This window comes from Mastomys coucha, unplaced genomic scaffold, assembly GCF_008632895.1.
Source record: "Mastomys coucha isolate ucsf_1 unplaced genomic scaffold, UCSF_Mcou_1 pScaffold7, whole genome shotgun sequence".
Taxonomy (NCBI): domain Eukaryota; kingdom Metazoa; phylum Chordata; class Mammalia; order Rodentia; family Muridae; genus Mastomys; species Mastomys coucha.
Window position 1 is genome coordinate 37,070,248 of NW_022196913.1, and position 22,410 is coordinate 37,092,657.

Genomic DNA, 22,410 nt, shown 5'->3' on the forward strand with positions numbered 1-22,410 from the left:
TCTCTCTCTCTCTCTCTCTCTCTCTCTCTCTCTCTCTCTCTCTCTCTCTCTCTTTCCGTTTACTCTCCACATTCACCTCATATGCTTCTCACTTGTTCTCTACATGCTCACTAGCCTTTTTCTTGTCCCAGTCTTTTATTGATACTCCAAAAGCAGGTAGAAAAAAAAGACATTATATAATTACTGCCAAATCAAATTCAAAAGAATAACCACAACCCAATTGAATCAAGAATTGTAATTGAATCAAGAATTACAATTGTTCCCCAAAGTTTCAAGCTTCCCTATTCCCAGGCCTGTGGTCAAAATAATAATAATTGCAAACTTACCATTATTTAATCTTTAGCTTTTGATTTATTGTACTTCAGAGCTCAGAGCTCTGAGGACAGCTACTTGCATTTTCCTGTGACGCTCTAATGATAAGTGACATGGGCCAAGCTGCCGAGCAGTGGCCAGAAAGAATCAAGTTACCCCTTAACTCAGTAGTTCTGCTAGCCTTCTGCTTCTGTGCATTGCACAAAATGACTCGAGTCCCAGTGTTTTAACTTAGTTTTACTTGTATATAATTTTGTGTATTCTATACTTGTTTATCCAGAAACCACTCTCAAACATTGTGCAAAACTTATTTCAGAAATTCAATTGTTTTTTTCCTTTCTTGGGACTCTAATATGGGCTCTAATTAATTTTCTAATAATTTCTTCAAACTTTCTTTGCAAGTAAAGCGTTAATCTGAAACTACCATTGTGCAGTTATCGCATTGTTTCCAAGATGAGGACACACAGCATGCACTTGGGCCATTCAGACTGTACTGTGCTATATGCCCTTATGCCTCAATTTTTAATTGTTTAAGAATCATCAAGGAACATCTAGTTTCACAGAATTCAGCAGAGCAGAAGGAGAAAGAAGTAGGAAAGTCAGATATAATAGAATAAATATGCACACCAAGGCCAACTGAAAAGCAGTCACTCACAAATGAAATCTCTACAGCAGTTGTCCAGGGCTAAGGTTAGGAGAAATGGGAACAACTGTTTTTTACAAAGAGCTTGCTGGGGTTACTGAGATGTCTCCATCCTGGCCTACTGCAGGCAATCCCTTATTTCAGATGAAGGGTCCACTGAAGGGATGTGTCTCCTACTTCCCAGGCTCCCAGATAGCATCCTCTTTTACAAGGAGCTGGGCATCTTAGATGTCTCCATCTGGGCCTACTGTGGGCAGTCCCTGCCATGGTACGTTGTCCCCAGCAATGCGTCACGTCACGTAAACCTTTGGTGCCCCATGTTGGTTTTAGTGTCTGACATATGGATGCAAAGTAACCTACAATAGACTTGTACTTATTTTTACACTGTTTCTCAACAGGCAGTAAATGTTCCATGGCAGAACATGAAGAAGGAAGGGGGGCTGATAGACCTGCCCCCTTGGAGAAAGGGGATTGGTGGGCAGAACTTTGGGGGATGGGCAGGCCCTAACTGCCACAAGCTGTAGTTTAACTTACACTAACTACCCCACTGCCCTACATGAGGTACTCAGATATGCTGCCTTTATCTCCATATGACATTTCTCACTTTGGGGCAGGGTGCTCTTAAGTCAGGTTTCTCTGTGTAGGCCTGACTGTCCTGGAACTCCCTCAGTAAACCAGGCTGGCCAGGAACTCAGACTTCCATCAGCCTCTGCCTCCCAAGTGCTGCAATTAAAGGTGTGCACCTCTACCACAGGGCTTCCTCATGGCATTTTTAACAGTTCAACTACCAAATGTGGAGAGCCCATTGACCACCCATAGCCACCAGGCACGGGGACAGTGGCAGATGGAAAGCAGGCCCTGTGGCCTAAGGGAGCAGTTTCAGGTGGGCAGGAGGAATACATTTCAGCCATTCTACATAGCAGGGTGATAGTTATCTTAAAGCAATCTTTCCTAAGATGTTCAGAGCAACTGCCAGATTTCTTAGACCCTAGCACCTTAAGAAGACCGCATGGAGACCCATAACCCCATGGATTTAAGGGAAGTGTGTAGGGAATCAGTCAAGTTTGGGTCCTCTATTAAATTATAATTTCTCCATATTCTGTGCCCAGGCCCTAGCCTAATGGCCACCCAAGTTGAACAGTCAAGCGGCAGGAAGTATTAAGGCTGCAGTTGACCTGGCCCATGATACAGGTGGTGAACCTGGATGAAAGTCACCAAGAATGCTCTTGGGAAAGAATATGAAGGTGGCTTGAAGAAGCAGAACTAGGAGTTTTCTTTCCCTTTCCAGAAGGCTGTCTACAAAGATGAAACAGGAATCTGGAGACATTCCTGTCCATTTTCTTTTATAATGGTAACTAAGTATAGCAAATACTGAAACTTCATTCACTAAGAGCCTAGAAAGAAGCTGGGTTCTGTGCCCGGTGTAACCACATCAGTCAAGGCTTGCAGGGGACACAATATCAGATATTTGGTCTAGAAAGAGCTTCTGTAAGGTCTAGTGAAAGAATGCTGGCACGGGTGTACTGTTCTGCCACACAGAATGGCATCTGCGAGTGAGACCTTTCTAGTGTTCAAAGTTTTGCTTGATGCACAGCTCCATGCCTCTGAGAATGTGATGCTGCTGTCTGAGGGAGGACAGGCATGGCTGAATGGGACAGCTCCCACATTCTGCTCTATGGGATGCCAGATCCAAGTACAGACCTAGGACAGTCACAGTGACCTCAGAAGATTGAAGAAACAAAGGACAGTCCTCAGTACAGCAGGGTGAAGATATCACCAGGTTCAAGGAAGCCCTCAAGGACGTGTGTCCTGTGATCATGGAACTGATCCTGGCAGCTTGGTAGTAATTAGTGCACTTAAATTCTACCTGGGCCCTCCCCAAGTATCCAGAACTGCTGTTCTGCCCATCCCATGCATGGGTCATGAAAGCCCTAGCCTTCCTTGTGACAGAGGCTGACATCGGGCCCTGAGGAAGAGTGGACCTCAGAAGAATACATAAGGGAGGTGCTGCTGGTGCTGCTGGTGCTGTCCTAGGTCTGCTGTGCCTGTAGAAGGAGGGAGTATCTCAAGGGATGATAGAAATGTGGGGTTTGCTTAATTGGTTTCTACCTCCGAAGAACAACCTGGTGAGGATCAGTCACCTCTGATGAGACATAGGTACCCCAGCATGAGTTCTACTGCAGACTTCTCCCTGAAGAGGACAATCAACCATCAAGGCAGGATGTTCCTGACCTTGGAAGAAGAGAGATGGAAAGACTTTCTCCATTCTCTGAGGCTTCTCCTGTAACTTTCAGAATGTGCTTCACATGAAGGGAGAGGGCAGTGCCCCTGAGAGAAGAGAAGGCACTGACTTAGGATGAAACCTCAGGCTCATCAGTTATTTCACATCAAAACTTCATTCACATTTATTCATTCATTCATTCATTCTCTCCCCTTCTCTCATGCCTCCATCCCTCCCTCCCTAAGAGAAGAAAAAAATGGGTCTAGAATGTGCCCAGGTTCTACTGCCAGTGAATCTGGTCTCCAAAGTCATGAAATTTTGTTGTTCTGACTCCCATAGCAGGATGTTTTTGGATTCAGGTCTCTATGCTCAATTCCTTATCTCATGGCAGTAACAGAAACTTTTCCAGGCTGCTGCTTCCCCGAGCACGGAGCCTGCGCTGCACTATGCTGAGTTCTTCTGCACTTTAGTGGTCATAGGTCTTTTCCATTGCTGCGACCCCCATTCTGCAGCTGTGCATTGTGTCTCCTTATCAACTCCAATATCCAGAGGATCCTGTTTGAGTGATCCATAGACTTCATTATCCACTGGGGTCCTTCTGCTCTGTAGAAACACCCTGGATGAATTCCTAACTGGTCTTCACATATTACTGAGAGTATGTAAAATCTGGCAGGCCTCAGCTAAGCAGCCCAGGCTTGTTCTGCAGATTACCCTCTCTAGACATGAGGAATCTCCAGGTTTCCCACAAGGACAGAATTATAGAGCCTTATTGTGTACACGTGGAAAGATACCCAGGTCACTATACTTAGGGCATGATCACCAGAGTGGTGCGATCAGTTCCTGGGAATCCTTTTGACATAGGTTCAGGTTGAGCCTTCATATAGGATTACATAGAGAATCTTCAGGAAGAAGGACTGGGTTACAGACTGAAGATAAGGGGAGGAGCACTGCACTGAAATTCCAGCACTTGGGTGATCAGTGGGAGGGAGGGGTGACATGGAGTGGATGCTTATTTAGGGCTGAGCTGGGCACTTTCACCTTTACGTTTTTGTATGAACTTATATACTCGGACACATACCCTGGCTTCTATGTTAAGAGTTCTCCATGAAGAGCTCATTATAATGTATCCTGCAGCTTCCAAGGGAGGACAAACAAGCCTTTTTGATGAGTAATGTACACACTAAGGAATGCAGGTTCAACTCAGTGGCTTGATGAAGGTCTCACAACTAATGAGGTTTCTGGGTCTATTCATTGTGCAGCCAGCTGCCCCCTTTGATACCCTGAATGAATTATTCCTCCCTTTGCATGTCCCAGTGCTCTTTCATATAGCTCACACTGCACACTGTCTCTAGACAAATCTCTATTACCATGATATTATCAACTGCACTTAGTGATATTCTCATACTCCATAAGAATTCTTATACTCCATAATAAAATTAACATGATTTGAAATGTTATTTCAATATAACAAGTACATCATATTCTTAGGATGTCAGAACATTGCCATTTCAAAGAGAACTACAATTTTCTCTCTCTAGAGTCTGACTTGGTGCACAGTATACTTCAGTTCTTCTATGGTAGGCTAGTTTTGTGGGCTTGGATATATACTAATCTCTGTCAGGCTGCTTCTGGGTATGGCTGTGCTTTGTACAGGCCTCCTTTTAACTTAATGTGTCATGGGCTTAGGCTCTTGGGTTTTGCTCAGAGACCAGGGGAAAATTCATTTGCAATTAGTACTTAGAAGGTGGCACTGAGTGGATTCACAGTGACACCCCTTCTGGGTTTACAGAGACTCCCATTCTCTGGGTCCTCATATGAGAGGGACTTCTGTCTATCTGTACTTCAGTACATGTTAAACTCCTAGCCTATGAACAAAATCTCTCTCTTCCTCCCTACACAAGGCCTGTCCCTAAACATTATTCCCCAGGTGTGAGGGCCTTACAATTCAATCTGGGGAAGATTCAAGGATGGAACTCTTGGGAGCTGAAGGGTGTAAAAGAAACCCTGAACAAGAAGCCTTCATTCTCTTTTGCCTTTTCTTGGCTCCTCTCAGTTTGCAAACAGTTTGCAGCCAGGTTATTGTCCAAATGGCAATGGCACTGCTCTGGGTAGTTTACTAAAGCTCATGCATGAAATAGCCACACAAGAACACCAGGGAGGCTGGGCTCTACCTGGGGCTCTCTCATTCAGGAGGCTGCAGAACAAAATGAAAAGCATGGAGACACCTTTGTCCCATGCCATGCCTACAGGCAGGTGCTGTTATAAGTACAGAGGACTCACCAGGCATAAACAGGATCAATGCTTCTTCCTTTAGGGGGAAAAACTGAAGGAGAAGAAATTGTGGGGCATAGAAAGGTCTATGGCCAGGGTCCAAGTCTTTGTGAAGGTCCTTCAGCCAAGCCCAAATTTACGGCATGGTCTTTTATATTATGTCCCCATTATTTCCTCATAAATTCTCTTCTACACAAGTGCACAGATATGTGTGTCATACCAATGTCATAGAACATGGAAGGTTAATATGATTTTCCCTGAGTAGGTCTCACTTGGACAAGTCTGTGAACTTTGCTCATATTTGGTGAACCATGGTGTTTCTGAATATCTTCTAGTGGGTGCCTTCCCTGGGGCAATTGCCAAAAGTTGGCACGTGAGGGGTATTAGCTGACCAGAGATGGGACACGGAATTTCGTGGATCCCTGTTAGGATTTAGGCCTGCAGTTCCCCTTGTATGTTCTCTATGCAGAGGAGGTGCCCTGTGCTCTTATCTCAGACAGCATCCTGCCCAGACTCCATCCAACATTAACACTGTATGACCACCTCAGAACAAGTTCTGGGGCACTAAAGTTCTCACGGTCACAGGCTTTGGAACTTATAACAAGGACAAAGTTCAAGACCTGACACTGCTGTCTGCATAAGCAGGTGTTTTGGGCTTTGTTTTGGGGTAGTATTTGAATGCCATTATGATCTGTTCAGATCCTTTTTTGTGCCTTTTCTTCATGCAGTTAGGAAGGTTCTGTCAGGATGAGCATTCAGTTATTATTCAAAAATAGATGTCATCATAGCATGGAACTTGAAAATTGAATTCAGATGCTGTAGATCATCAATATCAATACAATGCAGTACAGATGCTTCTCTGTGCTTTCCAGGATAGTATTTTTATGAATTTCAGATCCCTGCAGGGCCAGAGTAGCCTGGTTTTACACAGTCAAGCCCACACAACTATTGGACAAAGCACCGTCTACTGACTTCTGAGGTTTCTCTTTCTGAAGAGGCTGGCCATGAAGTGAGGTCGAGTACCTTCCTTGCCCTCTGCTGACTGACAGGTCCAGGGAAAATCCCAACACATGGACTAGAAATTAAACCAAGACAGGAACATAGGAGTCCTTTAGTTCCAACAAAGGAAATAGAAAAAAGCCCAACCCAGACCACAGACGTATGCAATAGTGTTTCTTTTTCATTTAGAATTCCCTCACAAATGCTCCACGTGAACAGAAAATGGAGGGTGTCCCTCATACCATGTCCACACAGTGGCTGTCTTGACTTTTGCCTTCAGGGCCTTTTTCTTCCTGGTGATGATGCTGAGGGCCTTTGTAGGGGTTTGAATGACATTGGTCCCCATATGGTCATGTGCTTCATACATGGTTCCTTCTTTGGGAAGGATTAGAGGATGTGGTATTAGGGAAGAGCTGTGTCCCTGGGCCTGGGTTTGTAGGTTTCAAAGCTTAGCACATTCTCAGTGATCTCTCCCTTTTTCTCTCTTGTAGACCAAGTGAGCACTCAGATGTTCTTTTTCACAATGCGTTTGCTATATCACCCTAGACTCTCAGTCTATAAACATGAGTCTGAAGTACATATTTACTTTTATAAGTTTGCTGCCTTGGTCATGTTGTCTTACTGCAGCAGAAGTAAGGAAGATATAAACTTTAGTAACTACTGTGTTAGTGGAGCAAATCTGCTGACTTTACTCATTTACAAGTCAAAGCCAGTAGATACTTTAGTGGCCTTTGCTATTAGTATGTAATAACACTTGGGACTGCTAAAATGCAGCTTATGTAAGGGAGATTCACTCCATAGTCATAACCACTTGGGGTGCTTATAACCCTCAAGAATGACCATAAGGCCTAGTATCCAGTTATCAGAAGCTCCAGAGATGCAGCTTTTCTACATTGAAGCCAGTGCTGGCTAGGGCATTTTGAGATGAGTTGCCCATGAGTCACCACTTCTTTTTTACTTTTTCTTTTCTTTTTGGTCTTTTGAGACAAGGTTTCTCTGTGTAGCCCTGGCTGTCCTGGAACTCACTCTGTAGACCAGGCTGGCCTTAATCCATCTGCCTCTGCCTCCTGAGTGCTGGGATTAAAGGCGTGTGCCACCACTGCCCGGCTAGTCACCACTTCTTAAGTGACTCCACATGCATACGTGAGCATGGTTCTCCTGTGAACCCACTGGTTGATTAAGCTCAACTTGGGTAGACTAATTCTGTGGTCTGTTGTTTGTACCACATCTGGGTAACACAGACATTGCTCACGTCTTCTCAAGGAATGCTGCCTAGTGCCCAGATAACTCTATCATGTGGGAAGACACAAGCTTATTGATAAGCTTGGAAAGAGTTCTCTAGACCCATCCTGCCCCAGATTCTGATTACACTGAGTGAGGACTGGGAGGATGAAGGTGGGGAGGACAAGATGAGGATGCTCAGTAAAGGGCAGCTCTGTATCAACAGGAGATAAGCCAAGCTTTCTCCAGAGTGCCATGTGCCTCATGTGTGAACTTAAGGCACATTAGCAGACAAAAAAACAGATAAGCATAGTTTGGCTTGGTTGTCATAAGTATCATGGTTGGAGTCAGGGAGAGTCAAAGAAGAGGATCATTCTGAAGTTGACTAACCTTGAGGCTTTCTTCATATTCTGTGGAATAGTCATGAGCATGATACAGGAAGCCCCAGAGCTACAGGTTTGGGAGAAAGAAAGATGGAAGGGATGGGGAAGGAAATAGAGAGAGAATGTGCAGACAGAGAGGTGGATGGGTTAGGTTAATTACTTAGGCTCATGAGTAGGATAATGATCTTACTCCTATTTCTTATAATGTAATAAGAATTTAATGTATAAATTATAGCTGATTTTGTTTTTGTTTTCGTTTTTTTTTTAAAACAGTGGTTGTGATGTTGTATGAATCAAGTGATACAGCATTACAGAACTGGCCCCTTTGCATTTCTGAGGAAAAGCAGCCTCTATGCCCAGCACTTATGCATATTTTTAAATTTGAGTGTACACAATATGGCTCCAAATCCTGCTCTTTCAGGATCGGTGTGTTCTTTCCAATGGACTGCTCATATTTCAGTGGAGACAAGTAAAGGTTCAGGAATGTCAAAACTATGGAGACACTGAAGACAGGAGCAGCTTGGGCTCTCCCTTTCCCCAAGCACAGCAGCAGCTGACAGGCCAAAGGGGCAGCCTGGTGGCTTATCCTTAGGTGACCAGAGATCTGTCTTAAAGGGATAGACAATATCAATCAGACTTTCCTTTGAGATATGGACTTAGGAACTTGGGGAGGAATTTTTCTTGGTAGAAGGAGCTTTAACTAAAAGGAAGGGGGTGCTGAAAGGGCCATTCAGGCTCCAGGTTTGGGTTACAAAATGTAACACATTGTCAAGCTTGTGGCTCCATGTGTCGTTCCTGTAGGAAGATACCCCATTGTCTGTACTTGGTGAGGTTCCTGTACTGTCCTGAAATCCAGGCTAGCTTGGAGTTCTCATGTACCAGGTTTCCCTGTCTGTCCTCAGCCCAGGTTCCTGGTTTTCCCAGACAGACATTCTTTACCTCTGTGTGCATTACTCCAGGAACTCTCTTTTTTTTTTAGTCTTGCTAGTTCTCTGCTGTACCCAGGTGGGCTTCAGCAAGCAGAACTCTTATGTACCTGGGTTAAAGTGTGCTTTTCATCTCTACCTAATGTTACTCCTTAACACTCCAAGCCTTTCCTTTTGGAGATTCAGCTCATGACTGCTGCTAGGCAAGGGTTCCACCAGTGAGCTGTGCACCCAACCAGCAGTTATTTAATGTAATTTCTGTAGCATCAGTGCCCAACACCCACATTCTGAAGTAATGTTGGTGACAGATTGGATCAAACAGAGAAAAAACACCCTATAGTGTTTCCAGCATGATAGTACTTTCCTGGAAGCCTGCCAGAGAGCACTCTCTCCAGAAGTCAGCTGTTGGTGCAGAACATCTTCGGAGGCAAAACTTGGTCTTGCAATAGTAAAAGTTGCTTAGTATTCATTCTTACTCTCCTTGATTCTTTGTTATTCTGGGACCAGAAACCTATGGCTTCAGGCAAATTAATGCCTGCTGTTTAACAGTGGGCACTGGGTGTGTGGTGGTGGGAAAAGTTAAAGGATGCATTGCTAGTGCTCCCTTCTCTGGTTAGTTGGTCAGGAGTCCTTCACTGGCGAGGCTGGTTAACTCTTTGTGAACTAGAGAGGAAGGAAAGGAAAATAATTAAATTCTTGAATACAGGCAAATATGCACAGACACATGTACAATCATGCACACACATTCTAGCCCAGCAATTTGTCTCAACTCCACAAGTGTTCATGCATGCTTATATGTATACACATATACCTACAGATGTACATATAAACAGACAGACATATACATTTGGATGGGTGGACAGATGGTAGGATGGATGAATGGAAGGATGGAGCAAAGCTATCTAATTCAACTCTACCATCTTTATTTCTTTTCTCTGGCCTTTTCATAGACAAATACATGATAGATAAATTTTGCCCAAATGAGAGTTACAAAAGGATGTTGATATTAAAATCAAAACAGTGTTTTATTCTGTATAAGTATTATAAACTCAAAGCAAGTCTTTTCACGTGTTCTTGCATCCTCATATTGCACCCCAATGGCTTCATTGTTAATATGAACTAAAATTGTTTTTCTTGATCACAAATTTGTCCCAAGGCTATTTGTACTCTTTTTGGTGTTAGTGTAAAAGCTCATTGCATTTCTTATACAGCCTTTACTAAATATGAGGAATGAGCGCATTCTATTCTTGATTATATATCTCTACCAAACCAATTAAAGCCATTCTTCCTAAGATCAAATCAGGAATTCAATAAAATAATTAATTCATCTAAACAGCATTAATTCATGAAAGTTCATCTTTATGTGGATCTGCAGAAAATGTACTCAATATGGTGAGCTAATGCCCAGGAATTAATACACTAATTCAATAATGACAGGATAAGCAATCCTAAGATGAAGTCTCTTTGGGACATTGCCTCTCACAGCTCAGCCGTCTTAGTTCAAGCAGAAAGTTAGGCCACCTCCAGGACAGCCACCTACTAGCTTTAGCCTTTGCTAGATGGCTCCTGACAGTGCTTTACACAGTTTATTCCTTGATTCCCACCCTTCTTTATGCTTTACTTCATGAACTTTCCTCATTTTTTTCAGGTATGGTACCTAGGAATTGGACAGAACTTATAGATTCCATGGGATACTTCGATCTCTGCAAAAATACATCCAAGATCCAACTTGATACACCCTTACCTGGCATTCTAAGGAACTGTGACAATTTATGCCCTGAAGTATAAGGTTCCCATCTTCTGCTGCTCCCTCTCTTAATATGAATGGTCTTTGAAAGATGTCAATTCTGAGATGTTAGAGAGATGTCAATTCTGAGATGTTTCTTGTGCAACCTAGAGAATTTTTGTTCCAGTTAAGGTTTTTACAGGAAGACAAGGTAGCAATTGGCAAGAGGTGCTCTACGTACAAAGAGGAAGGCAGTTAGAGAGAGGTGCCTATGTACAGTGAGGATAGCAGTTGGTAGCAATGCTCTAAATTCCACTACTCTTCTCACACACCATCTAGGCTCTTCGAGAGTACAGATTAGACACTCCGGTTCTAGCTATGTTTGGCTCATCTACCAAGAAGAGGGGAAAATCCCTATGGAAAGAACTGCACCATATTTTAAAAAGTTCTTCCCAATTTTGATAGCTAAATGCCCTCTTTATTCTGATATACTTAAATGCGCTCCCCCAAAGACACACATTCTTCTATAGAAATCCTGGCATATACTAATTGAATGTTTTCCCTTAAATTGACATTGGGACCTATGGGGACCCCAATGCAGATACAGATGTGATTTTCCTTGTGTGAATTGAAAGGAATCAAAATGGATTAAATATCTTTCACTGAAAATTCTGACCAATAATGCTCAAAAATTTGAATAAAGAACCAACTGTCTATCCAGCCACTAAATATATGGTGTTACTTTTGGACCACAACTTCCTAAGTGGACTACGAACTAACTTACTCCAGCAGGAACAGGCCAGATAGGCTCCTGGGCAAGAAAGTGTCTAGAGCTCCTGTGCATGGGGCAGAGTGGTTGGACATCTGTCTTTCATGGAGCATCAGCTGTGTCCATCATGGGTCAGATCTACTGTCTCAAGTAACTGCCTGAACTGCTCCAGCCCGGTGTACTTTACTTAGCTTTGTTAGGACTGAGAGGGAGACACAACCGTAAAGAATGGCAACTGCAGGTCTTAGCCCCTGTGAACAGTGCCCATTAGGATAAGAAGGGTAAACTTCCAGGAAAGATATAGATGTCTCAGCAGAGCAAGTGCTTTCCTCCTGCCCTGGCGGTCACAGCCATGGGACAGGGTGTTGGAGGGAAGGACCCTTTTGTGCTTGTTCAAACAAGAGACAAGTTGGAGTAACTACTGCAGAGCAAGGGATATTTCTCAACAACAACCACCACCACAAGTGACTTGGTGACAGACAGAGGACTCTGAAAGTAGTTATTTTGGGAGCCTAATGACCAGACATGTCTGCGAGGCTATGGTATATGTAGTGGCTTTGGCATCTTCCCAGCTGGCTAAAGAAATAAGACAGGCTGGCTTGAGGAGAGAACAGGACCCAAGCAAGAAAGATCCAACTCTTCCTGGAATGGGTCAGACAATAAAGCTTGAAATGGGGACATCTGTGCTTGTGATGGGAATCCAAAGCAAAGAAGAGCTCACTGTCCTAGAAAGGTCAGAGGCAGTGTACAGGTCCAGCTAGTCTGAAGTGGAGCAGTCTTCTGAGGGGGGTGTTAGGATTATAGGAAAGGCTGAAAAGAAGACTCAGAGACAAAGGTTAGAAATGGAGAAGGATGTCCAGTCAGTACTGCAGCAGCCTCGAGCTTCTCTTAGGCTTTACATACTTTATAGTATAGTGGGATACAAAGTCCCAAGCCAGCAGAGACAATGGCTGACGTACATTCAATATCTGTACCCATCCAGAGGCCTCCCTATTCCTCCCTCTTTCTTCCACCAAGGTGAAGAGAACATTGAGTCTGTCAACTTGAGCTTCAAGTGTATCCCTTTATTCTTCCATGGGTCAACAGACTAGGAAATCTGCCAGTAAGTAGTCCCTTGGCCTGACTTCACTCTGCCTGACAGGCAGGCTTTCACAGAAGCAGGCAAATGTCTCCCAACAAGGCAGGTGGGCCTTACCTCAGAAAATGCACAAGGCTGCTGCTGGTATAGCCTCCTGAAGCCAGAAAGGAAGCTGAACATTAGCCAGGCACCATGGTGAGAATCAGTCTCAGTGAATGAGGCATCCTTTTAGTTTCTGAGAATACATACTTACCCACTAATCAATGTCCCATCACTCCTACAACTTTTACGGCCCTCTGGATCTCACTCTGGAGGTACCACTTAGAAAGGTTGGAGATCCAACCCAGGCTGAAGACCAGGACACTAAGCAAATTAAGGCTTCCTACTACTGCTCTGTCTATATAGCCAGATGGAGAGGGATTTCAAATAATCCACTCACAAACTACAGACCCCAAGCAGACCATATGGTTAGCTACCCTATGGCATGCCTTCAGAGGTAGAGCCCAGTGCCCCAAGCCCCAGCAGATAAGAGAATAAAAAACCTGCAGGCCCAGGTCATCAGAGAAATTGAGCCTTTCACTCATATTCTATCCAAACACAAAGTAGAGCAAAGCCGCTGTCAAATGCTGTCTTAGTCTAGGTTTGTATTCCTGCACAAAGCAGGTTTGTATTCCTGCACAAAGCATCACGACCAAGAAAAAAGTTGGGAAGGAAAGAGTTTATTCAGTTTACATTTTCACATTGCTGTTCATCACCAAAGGCAGTCAAGATGGGAATTCACACAGGGGAAGATCTTGGAGGTAGAAGTTGATGCAGAGGCCATGGAGGGGTGCTTACTGAAGCTGATGCAGAGGTCATGGAGGGATGCTGCTTACTGGATTGCTTCCCCTCCCTCGCTCAGCTTGCTTTCTTACAGAACTTAATTTACAGAACCTAATTCTACCAGTCCAGGGAAGGCACCACTTTCAATAGGCCCTCCAACCCTTGATCACTACTTGAGAAAATGCTTCAAAGCTGGACCTCATGGAGGCATTTCCTCAGGCTCCTTGCTCTATGATAACTCCAATTTGTGTCAAGTTGACCACAAAACCAGCCAGTACAACTGACCTCTCATCAACCGGACAAACAACCACATCACGATTAAGCCTCAACCCTTACTTTCTTATTCATCCCCAAGATCTAAATAACTTTAAAAGCCCCACAGTCATTACATATTAAAATGTCAACCCCTTTAAAATATGCAATGTCTTTTAAAATTCAATGTCTCTTAACTGTGAGGCCCACTAAAATATTTTCTTAATTCAAGAAGGGAAATTATCATGGCACAGTCACAATCAAAAGCAAAATCTAACTCTAGCCATCCAATGTCTGGGATCCACTCACAAACTTATGGGCTCCTCCAAGGGCTTGGGTCACTTTTCCAGCTCTGCCCTGTGTATCACACACCTTGTCTTCTAGGATCCAGTTGCTTCTATTCCACCGCTTGCTGCTGTTCTCGGTAACTTCATGGTACTGGCATCTCCAAAACACTACTGTCTTCTGCTGCAAGTGGACTGTGTTTTCACAAATAGCTTCTCATAGGCTCTTTTCATGGTGCTCAGCCTCATCTTTTGCACATGACCCCTTCAATCTTGGACCTTCAATTCCCATCGAGGCTGCACCTTCACCAATGGCCTCTCCTGGCCTCTCACAGTGTCAAGCATAAGCTGCTACCTTCATGTTTCAGAACTAGTACCCTTTGGGTGATTCATATATTACCAAGTCTGGCTGCCAACATGAGGTACAACCATGGCTGCCTCTGGAACACAGCTTTTCTGTGCTCTCAGGAATCGTTGTTTCACCTTAGTGATGCTGGTCTCTTAATCACTGCAAATTTCTTATTTCTAGCTAACCAGCATTGGTCATCCCAGTAATGCAAGTTTTTGCATTAATAGTTCTGGTATCTTCTTAATCACAGCTGATTCTTCATCCCCAACTAATCAAAACCACAGAATCTTCACAATCAAAACAGCAATGGCTCTTATAAGAGTTTTTAATCTTCCCTCTGAAATTTCAGAAGCTGGTTCTCCATCATTTGCACTGTTCTCAACATTATCTTCCAAGCTCCTACAGAACATCCCACAGAGCTCTTAATGTCTGAATGGCTCTTCTAGCTCAAAGTTCCAAAATACTTTCACAGTCCTCCACAAAACATGGTTAGGCTGTCACAGGAATACGCCACTCCTGGTTCCAGTTTGTCTTAGTCAGGCTTTGTATTCCTGTACAAAACATCATGACCAAGAAGCAAGTTGGGGAGGAAATGGTTTGTTCAGTTTCCATTTCCAAACTGCTGTTCATCACCAAAGGAAGTCAAGACAGGAACTCACACAAGGCAGGAACTTGGGGGTAGGAGCTGATGCAGAGGCCATGGAGGAGTGCTGCTTACTGGCTTGCTTCCCCTCGTTTGCTCAGCTTTCTTTTCTACAGAACCCAGGACTAATAGACCAGGGGAGGTACCACAAACAATGGGCCCTCCAACCCTGATCACTACTTGAGAAAAGGCCTTACAGCTGGATCTCATGTAGTCATTTCCTCAAGGGAGTCTCCTTTCTCTGTAATAACTCCAGCTTCTATCAAGTTGACACACAAAACAAGCCCGTCAAGATGGCCTCAATGAGTGACTGTAGCACTCTTGGGGAAGAACCATCCTGGGGTTCCTGAATCAAATCTGTGAGTCACATAACTGTTCCTAGTTGAGAAGCAGAGGGATCTCTGGATCTAGCTTCATATCGATGTTGCACTTGGCTAATTACCTGCCACGCTGATTTGGGATTTAGAATATCTGGGGGAAAAAAAGACTAGATTTCCCAGAAAAAGGTTTCAAAACACAGGGTCTTAAGCCTCAGACTTTTTTGAAAAGCCTTGGGATTAAATATTATGTAGGAAGCTATAGGGAATCCACTGGTCCAGTGGGTTACACCTACACTTGGTAGATTGAGGATCTGGGAGAATTCGAAACATGTCAAATCAACAAGGTAGAGGGAACCTAGGAAAAGCTACTGGTAATGTTGTCTTTTTAAACAGGCAGAGGCCCACACACCTTTTTATTGACAAACATGACAGCAGGTCAGTCTTGTACTACTGAACATATACCTAGGGGAGGAAGTATACAACCCCTCCGGGTCCCATGATATATGAGGTACAATTAATGGGATTTGTCTCCTCCACCTGCAGTAGTCAAAGAGCTATTCACTAAGAGGTTCCATGGCCACACCTATAAGCTGAAGCCAAACTGCTAGTGCCTATCTGGATGAGCTGAGCTATAAGGTCCAGCTGCTAGAATTTAAGCAGTGTGGCCTGGGAAAGAACCTAGAATGAACCTTCCCCACATAACGGTTCATGGCTATGTATCTTGTCTGCATCCACTGCAGCATCACAAAGTCACCTTCTATTGTTCCCTCATCAAGGTTGAGGGAGTTTAATGACCACAACTCCTCTGCTCTCTTGAAGAGGCTCTGATGGGTTAGTGTCTGGCAGCAGGCTGGCTGGGTTGGAGTTAACAGAATCAGATACGGTGCTGGTCCAGGAGAAGTGTCTGATTATTTGAGCCCCAGAGGAGGACCAATACAGCATGCAGTGTGGATCCCATTTGTAATCACTGAAATAGGACCAGCCATCCTTCTTCTCTGTTCCTCTCCTGGTGTCTCTGGATTCCCCTTAGAAGTCTCTTCTCTATTGCTCACTTTTCTCTTACATAGTCATGGCTATTTTAAACCTTTTGAGCAATATCCAGTAATTAGGACCTATTCATATACTCAAAGTTTTTAAATTTTGAATTTTGAAATTTCTTTTCCAAGATCCAAATACAACCACACAACATAAGCAAAATTGCCTAGCAGCTCCCAGCTCCCATCAATTCTAAAATGAGCTTGGCAAATACTTTCCAGGGTCTCATGATCCTGGCTAGTGTTGGGGACCCAGTCAGGTTAGAGACAGGTTGGGAGAAAGGTAGAGATATTCTTTTGGGTGTGACCTATTTGGTTTAAAAGTAGAGAGCAACCAAGCACTCATAACTGGGAACCAGAGGAGGGAAGAAGGTCAGTTTTATCCAGTGGGCTGAAAAAAAAAAAACAGGTATAGGTTTTATTTTCCCTGAGTCATATGATCAATCCAAAAATTACTAACGTCCCTGATAAGAGGAGCAAGTCTTTGGTCAGTTGTGTGTCTGAAGAAGTGAGAATTGTCTTGTGCAAAAAAACCTGGTCAGCTGGGGTATCCTTGTCACCAGGTTCCAAACCACTGGAACCATCAATGGACCACCTGATTTCAAAACACGGGCAATCTATATTTCAGCAAGTTCTGGATATTTTCATACTAGAGAGACATCACATGCATACTTTTCTCAAAACTCCCATGGGGCATATCAGGCACTGCCTAACATTTCCCCTTTGGTTTCTCCATCATAATCTAGCAGGGGCCCCACTGCCTAAATCACATTTCCAGCCTGAGCAGGGTATGTGTTGCCCTCAGTAAGAGCAAGTTTGGGAGAGCTGGTACTGTCACCTGTTGATCATTTGGTGATGTGGACAAGGAAGGGACACCCTCCTCTGCCCTTGTACCTCACTACCTACAGCAAGCATGAGACTTGACTCTGGTGTGACTAAATCAGGAGAGCTGTATCTACCACCCACTTGCTACAGCACTTGGGAGTTCAGGCCCTGGACCTTGCCTGGGCAGCACAGTAGAGCTAGCCCTGGATGTATGGGTGCTGTGCGAGTGTCCTGCCTCTTGTCTGCTAGGAAATTGAGAGATCCCTCTTCATATCTATTGATGGCAGGAGAGTTGGCCCTGTGGTCATCTGTAACAGACCTGGCCATATCCCTTACTAGCTGCAATACTCGAGAGACAAGTACTGGCACCTTAGCTAGGCAGCAGGTTAGAGATGGCCCTGTTTGGAGGAACTGCTGGTCAATATCTATCTACAAAGTCCAATGAAGCACTTTGCTGCCCGTAATTGTTAAACAAGTAAATATCTGTCTCTCTGAACCACTGAACTGAAAGAGGCTAATCTTATTTAGAAGAAAATGGAAAGGTGCCAGTGGCCCAAAGTGGAGACAGCCACTGTGGCTTATATTCTGTTGTGCTTGTTCCATTTCTTGCTCTGATATCACAAGGAGCGACAGTATTGGAAAGAATGAGTGTGTCCTCCTTAAGAGACTTTGGGCTGGTCTGTGGTTTTGTCCCTACAGATCAGAGTGCTGGAGTTGGTGAGCTGTAGGATTCCTTCACAGACTGAGCATGCTACTCTATTTTATCACCGTTGGATATCGCCCCATCAGAGGAAGTGCCATGAAAGAGATGGAGGAAAATATTGCCTCGTGGACTTGTGACATCCAAGCTCATGTCTCTGGGAAACTTGAATGAGATCTTGGAATCCTGCTAAAAGTGCTTCCATGATTTCCATTGCTTTACATTGTTGAAATATGAAGAGCCATTGTACTGCCTGTGCCCTCCATACCCGGGTTGTGGCTTCCCCATGTGTCTGCAGCAATATTTCCAAAGAAGAAATGCCCCTGCCACCTGAGGAAGACTCTGACAAGGACCTCTCATTACCCCCTCAGAACATTGAATACTTCAAGTGATTGAGAAAGAGAATCAGGCCTTGCCTGTCAAGACTCTGTTGCTTCCCGGGGGCTCCAAGACAAAAAAAACTACCATATAACTACCAACAAAGTGACTTCCCTGAAAGAGGCAGGTCAAAGAAACCAGTGAAAGGGTAAACAAGCATGGGAGGGTGCATCACAATCTTGACAATGTTCACCACACCATCCCAATATCAGTTGCCTCTTCCATGTTCTAGTCACATCAAAGCAGGTCCATCTAGTTACTGAGTGTGCTCCAAGAGGAAACACATTTGACCAAATAATGGCAGGTTGCCTGATGCAGGAGGAAGAGGCAAAGAAAATATGTACACTGCCACAACATTGACATTGTTTATTGAGAGACAAAACCCTAGCTTTTCCTCAGAGATGCAGAGGGCAATGTGAAGGTAGTAGACTTTGGCCTGGCCATCAAGTGCAGACGAAGGACCTTACTGAAATGGCAGTGTGGGAACAAGGGCTTTTATGGCCCAGAGCTTGGACTATGGGAGCCATAACATGGCAAGGAGGCAGATGTGTGGAGTCTGGGTGTGCTACTCTAATTTTATCAGCACTGGGTGTCATCTTCAGAAAAAGGACCATAAAAGAGGTCAAGAAATACATTGCCATGGGAACCTGCAACTTTGCAACTTAAAAACATACTTCACCAGATCCACCGAGTTCCCCCAGAAATGAGGTCCTCCATTGAAGACATTGAGAGACATCCATGGGTCATGAAGTGTGAAGAAAATATTGCAAATGCTTTCTATCCAGATTAAAACAATGTAGGCATTCTCTGAGGCATGGGGTTTAAGGCCAATGAGACCTTGAAATCTGAGCAAAAAAAAAAAAAAATATGGTGAACCGATGAGTACACATTTGATTTTAAAAGAATAGGTACACAAGGGCCTTGAGCATGGACCTGCCACTTCAGCCAAGCCTGTGATTTCATGCCCTATGCACCCCCCATCACCAGCACACCCCTCTATCTCTGATCTTCCTGTAAAGAAAAGGCCAATAAGCCCAACTTGGCCTCATCCACATCTTGCCCTCAGGACAGCATGGGCCTGTTTCCCTGACACTATCAAGACACAAGATTGCAAGAAGAATGGATTCTCTGCCTGCCATTACTTCACATTGTTCCAAGAAGAAGAGCCAATAAAGTGCCTGTGTCCTCCATTCCAGAACTGTAGCTGCCTCATGTGTCTGCACTAAGATATAGGAAGAGAGAATGACTCTGCCCCCTTGAGGAAGACTCTAAAAAGGAAATCTCATCACCCTCTCAGAAGATTGGGTGCTTCAAGAAACTGCACAGGAGAATCAGGCCTTGCCTATCAAGACTCTGTTGCTTCCCGAGGGCTCCAAAACAAAAACCACTATATATTTTCCAACAATGTGGCTCCTCTGGAAGAGGCAGGACTTAAAACCCGATGAAAGAGTAAACAAGTATGAGAGGGTACATCATGGGAAGGTATATCACAATCTTGACAATGTTCACTACGGCATCCTAACATCATTGGCCTCTTCCAGGTTCTAGTAACATCAAAGTGTGTCCATCGAGTTACTGAGTGTGCTCCAGGAGGAAACTTCTTTGACCTGATAATGGAGGATGTCCAGCTGCAAAATGAAGAGGCAAAAAAAATTATTCAGGCAGATATAGTGTCAACCATAAAGTGCTACCGCAACATTGACATTGTCCATTGAGACAGGAAACCCAAGCTTTTCCTCAAAGATGGAGAAGGTAATGTGAAGGTAGCAGAATTTGGCCTGATCATCAAGTGCTAATGCAACACCTTACTGAAATGGCAGTGTGTGAATAAGTGTTTTTATGGCCCAGAGCTTGGACTATGGGAGCCATAACATGCCAAGGAGGCAGATATGTGGAGTCTGCTATTTAGTGTGTGCTACTCTATTTTATCACTGTTGGATGTCATACCTTCAGAGGAAGGACCATAATAAAGATCAAGAAATACATTGCCATGGGAACCTGTAACATTCCAGCAGCTCAAGTCTCTGTGGAGCTTGAAAACATACTTCATCAGATCCACTGAGTTCCCCCAGAGATGAGGCTCTCCATTGAAGACATTGAGAGACATCCATGGGTCATGAAATGTGAAAGAAATATTGCAAATGTGATATATTCAGATTACAATATTATAGAAATGCTCTAAGGCATGGGGTTAAATGCCAAGGAAACTTTGGAATTCCTAAAAAATGAGATGGTGATATGATGTATACACATTTCATTTTCAAAAACAGGTACACAAGGGTCTTAAGAATACATCTCCCACTTCAGCCAAGCCTATGGATCCTTGTACTATGCTACTCCCATCACCAGCACATCCCTCTATCTCTTGTCTTCCATTCAAGAGAAGGGCAGCTTCTCTTGAGAAGCCCAACTTTGGCTTCCTCTACATCTGGCCCTCAGGAGAGCATGGGCCTGTTTTCCCTGACACTATCAGGACAAAACGTGGCAAGAAGTGCTTCTGTGCCTGCTGCTGCTTTATATTGTCCCATGTAGAAGAGCAGATTTACTGCCTGTGCCCTCCATTCTGGAGCTGTGGCTTCCCCATGTGTCTGCAGCAGCATATCAGAAGAGGAAATAGCCCTGCCACATGAGGGAGACTCTGACAAGGAACTCTCATCACTTCCACAGAATATTAGGTGCTTCAAGAGACTGTGCAAGAGAATCAGGTCTTGCCTGTCAAGAGTCTGTTGCTTCCCAAGGGCTGCAAAGACAAAACCCACCATAGATCTTCCAACAATGTGGCTCCTCTGCAAGAGCCAGGACACAGTGAAAGGGTAAACAAGTATGGGAGGGTAGATCACAACCTTGACCTTGTTCACTACACTATCTTAACATCATTAGCCTCTTCCAGGTTTTAGTCACATCAAAGTGTGTCCCTCTAGTTACTGAGTATGTTTCAGAAGGAAACTTCTTTGACCAGATAATGGAAGATGTCCTGCTGCAGGAGGAATAGGCAAAGAAAATATTCAGGCAGATATATAGTGTCAGTCATAAAGAACTGCCACCACCTTTACATAGTCCATTGAGACATTAAACCTTCAAAAAATTTTCATATTGCAGACTGAAATATGACTGTAATTGAGGATGATTTGCAAGTTGTAGATCAAAAGTTCTTCTCACATAAAAGAGTTATTTGTGCACCAGGAAGCATTCTTTGAGAAGACATGAAAAAATATGTTTAATCTTGATGTGCAACCAAGAATAGATTACAGAATTATTTCACCCAAGTCTAACTTATTCAACCAGTGGGTTTACAGAAGCTCCATGCTCAAGTATGCATGTGGACTCACTAATAACAACACATGAGTCAAAGATAGCTCCCCAAACACCTGACCCAGCACTGTCATCTTAGAAAAGCTGCATTTCTGGAGCTTCTGATAACTGGATATCTGGCCATGTTTATTATTGTTGGGGGTCATAAGTACCCAAAGTTTGTAGGATTATGTATTTGCTTTACCTTAAATAACCTACATTTCAGCAATCCCAAATGTTAGTATATACTAAACATCAAAGGCCACTAAAATATGTACTGGCTTTGGTTTGTGAATGAGTAAATGTCAGCCTACTTGATCCACTAAAGCAATAGGAACTAAGTGAGGTCTACATCTTTCTTCATTTTTCTGCAATAAGATGGCATGACCAAGGCAGCAAATTTATAAAAGAGAATGTGTACTTCAGACTCATATTTGCAGACTGAGAGTCTACTGTTGCACAGCAAAGGTATTGTGAGAGGAACAGCTGAGAGCTCCCATAGTCCACAAGTGGATGGATGAGAGGAAATGAGTCATTGGGAATGGCTCGTGTTAGTATCAGGACCAGCTCTGAACCCAGTGACATCACACAGTGACCAACATATCTTTTGCTAAGGCAACCACCACTATATTCCTAGAATCCACGTGACTCACCTCCCACCTTTACCTGCAAACAGCTATGTCTATCCAAATAGAAGGAAGACCCCTCTGATCCCTCCCTCTTCCCACTCCTTCACCACCTTTGCCCTTCTCTCTTACAGTAAATCTTACATGAAACTGTTTGGCCTAGTGTGGTCTGTCACCAGCCACACATTGAACACAACAGCCTAGGCTTTTGAAACCTGGAAACCCAGCTCCAGGGATACAGCTCTTCTCCAGGCCACATTTCCTAATCCTTCCCAAACAGATGTATCAGCCAAGATAAATATTGAATTACAGAATGCTATGGGACCAACTTCATTCA

At 43.9% G+C, this 22,410-nt stretch overlaps 1 protein-coding gene, 2 long non-coding RNA genes and 1 pseudogene across 9 annotated transcripts in view; 2 read left to right on the forward strand and 2 right to left on the reverse strand.

Annotated features, from left to right (window-relative positions):
• Nucleotides 1-1,345, reverse strand: part of Serpinb1 (serpin family B member 1) — a 22,785-nt gene extending 21,440 nt beyond the window's left edge. For all 7 annotated transcript variants that reach the window (XM_031358287.1, XM_031358286.1, XM_031358283.1 and 4 more), the window contains exon 1: nucleotides 327-1,345. The gene's annotated coding sequence lies outside the window, so the exon portion shown is untranslated. The remainder of the gene's footprint in view (nucleotides 1-326) is intronic.
• Nucleotides 1-12,147, forward strand: part of LOC116081688 — a 31,945-nt gene extending 19,798 nt beyond the window's left edge. The window contains exon 3 of the long non-coding RNA XR_004114968.1: nucleotides 10,625-12,147. This is a non-coding gene — a long non-coding RNA (uncharacterized LOC116081688). The remainder of the gene's footprint in view (nucleotides 1-10,624) is intronic.
• On the reverse strand, nucleotides 9,421-10,828 carry LOC116081687. The gene is made up of 2 exons (XR_004114967.1): nucleotides 10,721-10,828; nucleotides 9,421-9,639 (listed from the first exon to the last, which is right to left on the reverse strand). It is a non-coding gene; the product is annotated as an uncharacterized LOC116081687 (long non-coding RNA).
• A 6,195-nt stretch (nucleotides 12,148-18,342) lies between the features above and the next one.
• Nucleotides 18,343-21,845, forward strand: LOC116081686 (annotated as a pseudogene).
• The last annotated feature ends 565 nt before the right edge of the window (nucleotides 21,846-22,410 follow it).